Below are 4,756 nucleotides of genomic sequence, written 5' to 3'. Positions count from 1 at the left end.
TCTTGTTGTCTTGTTATTGTCACAACACAAATCTAAGACATCTTAGACAAAGTATCAAGAAAACAAAGGGTTAAACTTTAAGCACCCGGATGCTCCCCCAAATCCAAGAAAAGCTTTAAACTTATGTATGATCTTATGCTTATAATATCAAGAGTAAGAAGTTACTGACAAATCATTTTTGAGATTTCGTCATGAACATTGTTAAACATTTTCAGACATTGGGTGTTAAGTGGGCGGTGCTTGCTCTGAGATTTATTACTCAACACCTAACACTAACCCAAAAACATACACGCATGTCCCGCCCAATCAAGTGCAACAAGACTACTCCTACAGCTCATCCATCAACGCCTCCGGTGGTGTTAATCGGTATGTTGTTTGATAATAAATCCACTTCCCCGTCCTCCTGCATCTGAGAGCATCCATTTGTAGAGACCTCAGCGGAGATTCATTGAGCGCAGCCCCGGTATACCTGAATCCAAGCCCGGCACCTCGCTACAGTCGTCCCCACACGGAACGTGTACCGTTTTACAAACTAATGAACCAAGCAAGACTACTGAAAACAAGCCTTCTCTCTTCTTTAAAATCTATCAGTGTGCTGAATGCTATCAATAAATTTATGACAACAGCTGTCTGCGTTTGAATTTTGGGTTCGTATGGGTGGGGCACCTACATTTTTAACATAAGAAAGGTCTGTCCGACATTCTGATAATTTGTCATGTACAATTTTAAGCTTTTCTGCTCTATTGTGTCCTCTTTTGTGTCTTTGTGTGTTTTTTTTAAATCAACCAAAGCCCGGACCTCGCGGATATCATCGCTGCCTATTATTTAATTACTTCGTTTCATTCTCCTGACTGTGAGCTCCGCTCTGTCCGACTCTCTGCAGACTGTGAACATCTCTCCTTGTCATTTAGAGTTCGTTATGTCGCTTTTTTTTTTTTTTGACATTTTAGAAATGATTAAAAGAAAAAGCAGATTTTGCACTTACCCATAGTCAGACTAACTAGCAGGTATGCAGATTACTTCTTATATCAGCAGCTAGTAAGAAAGCAGCCTCTACATCTCTTAAGACCAGCATTTAATATTTCTAATGAATTTAAGACTTTCATTTTAGATACATGACATTTAAGACTTTTTATGAGCGGACACCCTGTAAAAATTAATATAATTCATGTGCTTAAGTGGAGAGGTGAGGCCTTTATTAGAGTAGTTCAGACACTCAGCTTTTAAGGACTCAAATTAGATGTCGGACTCCAGACTTTAGTTTTTGACAATTTGAGAGGCATGTGCTAATGTTAGCTTAGCACGACTAGCAATGAGTCCTTTGTGAGAATAACTTATAGTAACTCTTTTTAAAAATGACTCCAAACATTTCAACAAAAACTATTTACTATTTTTACATTAAAACTTACGAGCTAGCACAGGCTACACTAGCGCTCAGAGGGGAAGAGATGACGGAGACAGAAAGGACTGGTTCTCAGCCCAAAAGGAAACATGAGGCTGGGCCAGCTCACCTGTCGATCTGCCTCGTCTTCTTCCTGCACGGTCCGGACCGACGAGCCCAAACTTCTTCTATGAGTTCAGAGTTTTAGTTGTAGTTGTATATTTATACGGCTGGTTTCAAACATAGACTGTAAAAAGTTTTTCTAACAAGTACATGGGTTTGGTTTGGTTTGGTTTGGTTTGGTTTGGTTCGGTTCAGCTGCCATGTCAAGCAGCTTCCATATCGGCCTCCATACGGGTCCTCTTCCAATTGGCGCTCCACCTGAGTCATTTTGAAAAGACGCAGCATGCTCCTCGGGAAGGGTGCGTTCAAGACCAACGGAAAACACAGTTAAGACATTCTCTGTTAACCTCACGAAAACCAGTCCAAAGTCATTTACAGAACAGAAAGATAAGGACGAAGAAGAAGAACCTTACTGTTCCCGAACACATTGGACTCCCGGTAGATCATAGAATCCAGTTAAAAAATTCTATAACTTTTATTTAAGTCCCTGCATGGTTTCCCCCCATATTTAACAGATCTTTTAATCCCCTACACTCCACCACGTCCACTTCGGCCCTCTGAACAGTCCCCCTCAAACCCACAAAAAACTCAGAGGTGATCATGCCTTCTCAGTGGCTGGCCCCCGTCTCTGGAACCAACTGCCCCTCCCTATCAGAAGAAACTAACTCATTAAACTCATTCAAATCCTAACTATTCTTATTTTATTCTAGGTATCCATTTTTATGCTTGGACATACTGTATGTGAGTGTGTGTATCTGTATGTAATGCGTATAGGCCATGTGTATCTTTTGTCTTTCTTATTATTTTATTCTTATTCCTTCTGTTTTCTTTGAATTTGTTTTTATGCCCTGCATGTAAAGCACTTTGGTCAGCTGAAGCTGTTTTTAAATGTGCAGAACAAATAAACTTGACTTGACCTGACTTGATTCAGTGTTACACATCATATACACCTTTTTAGTCACCTTTTGCTACACAGCTTCATCTGCACTCCTGTTTCTCAACCAGGTAGGGCTAACTGTCAAACAGCATATCTTTATCAACAAACTCTCCAGCAAAAAGCTCATTTGTCTAAGTGGACTTTAAGGCCATATTTTATGTGCCCCATATACCCGAAAAACTCGGATAAGATTATAACTGTTATAGTTAACCAACAATTGGAGGTTTTGTGTACAACCTTAAAAATATGCATCCTTAAATACGAATAAAAGTAAACATCAAAAAAAGCCAGAGATTAAATAAAACCATCTTTTACCATCTCATTTTGAGAAAAATACAAATTCCCTCAATAATTAACTCAAAAAGTTTCTCCAAAAATTCATTCATGTCAAGTCTTCCACAGAAACCCTCCTCTGCAACAATGGCAAATAGACTAGCGTAGAGATACGAGAAGATAATACACCTAATCTGTTTTTTATGCCAACTTCAAGGGGACTTATAAGCGTTTCAGATATACCACCACTCGGAGGGAAGAGTCACAAGGAAGTTACATCAGAGGCTCGTGTGTCTTTAGTGGCCGTTTTTTTGTTCAGATTTGAGTGTACTGGTTGAGTCATAGGTGAACAACTTGGACAGAAAGGTAGAATGCACCACAGACTATTTTAACTTTTGTTGGGAAACTGTGAAGATCATAGTTGCTTTCCCAAGAACACACCTTGGATCACCAGTGACATCAAGACACTCCTTACCAACAAAAAGAAGGGATGGAGACAGGGTGAAGCTCAAAAGTGATCAACATGAGCTGAAGAGGGCATTAAAGTAAGCAAGAAAGGACTACTAAAGGAAAGCAGAGTGGAAACTACAACATAATAAAATCAATAAGATGTGGAGGGGAATGAGGACTCTCCCTGGCTATATTTAATAGAACTGCCTGACCACTAGTGATGAGGATGTTGGCCTATGTCTTCAACCACTTTTTCAACATGTTTGACATGGTGTCTAGTGTCTGTCCAGTCCCAGTCTCACCCATTCTCTCTTCTACCACTTTACCCGTCAGACACCCCTCCCTATCTCCTCCACACAACGACACTCCTCACACTTGAGCTGCAACTCCCCCCGCACCTGGGTATCCTCCCCTGCTCCTCCTCCCCTGACACCAAGCAATCAAGGCACAGCCTAAAAAGCAGGAGGGAGGAAAGAGTGGTTGCCAGTGGGTCATTGGCTATCATGTGTGGAAGCAAGAGCAATGCTTACTTCAGTGGATGGAGGGTGTTCGCTGACGTGGCGCCATAGTTCTTTTGTTAAGATTTTATTTTAGTGTTTAAATGAGGAAAAAAAAACGTGCCTGTATTTTTTTAAAATTCCTGGCTATCAAATGTCGTAGTTAATCCCTTCAACCTGTAGTCATCTCTGTGCCAATATTTTCTCTAAATGTGCTGTAAAATTTATTTAGCTTTCATCAGTAACTTGCAGGAAATGTTTGTTTCTATGTGAAGTGTTTCGATGTTGAATGTGCTTGATAAAAAAATGTAAAAAAATCCTTCCATTGTATTAGACTGAAAATTAGTGGGCTCTAATAGCTAATTAGATTATCTGTTAGGTGAAAACATGATCTGAACGGTCTTCCAAGGTATAAAAAAACCCCCAAACTTTTAGCCCTTTTAGATATTGGCCTTCATCAGTCTACAGTGGGCAGAGGTTTCTCTATTCAACAGATGTTGTGACAGATGACAGCTTAGAGAGGTCCCACATCCCAAAGCATGTCAGGCTGCTGGCTCATATGAATTACAGTTTTGTCTCACTGCCAGTAGGAACCCAAGAGTGGCGACCCAGTCATTATTTCAGACAAGTCTGACTTGATTGACATGATTTCCTTCTCTTTTATTTTGCGCAGCCATCCCTGAGCATCACTAGGGGATCCCTCTGCAGTGAACAGCTGACAGGTGCCACACAAGATCCTGTTACCTGGTTAAATCCCAATGCACATTTTTCCCAGGAGAGATAAGTGTTTATTGATTTTTTTTCCTGCCTGCATAAACATAAGATGTATACTGTGCTTTTTGCCAAAATGTCTGTTGTAACAGTAATATTGACACTGATACTGGGTGAAGATTAGCTTCAGCTTTTAAAACCTAATCTACAACTCAACTTCTCTTTGAAACAGCTCCTCATTGAAATGACCATCATGTTCATTTCTATCCTCTTGGAAATGATTGTGTGTATTGTCTGAAATAAAGGTTTATGTGTGTAGATACTTTCAAAGACTGACATTTGTCCAACCAATATTTCAAAATCGATTTTTAAAAAGTGAACTCG

This window comes from Symphodus melops (genome assembly GCF_947650265.1).
Source record: "Symphodus melops genome assembly, chromosome: 12".
Classification (NCBI taxonomy): domain Eukaryota; kingdom Metazoa; phylum Chordata; class Actinopteri; order Labriformes; family Labridae; genus Symphodus; species Symphodus melops.
This window is presented reverse-complemented; position numbering follows the sequence as displayed.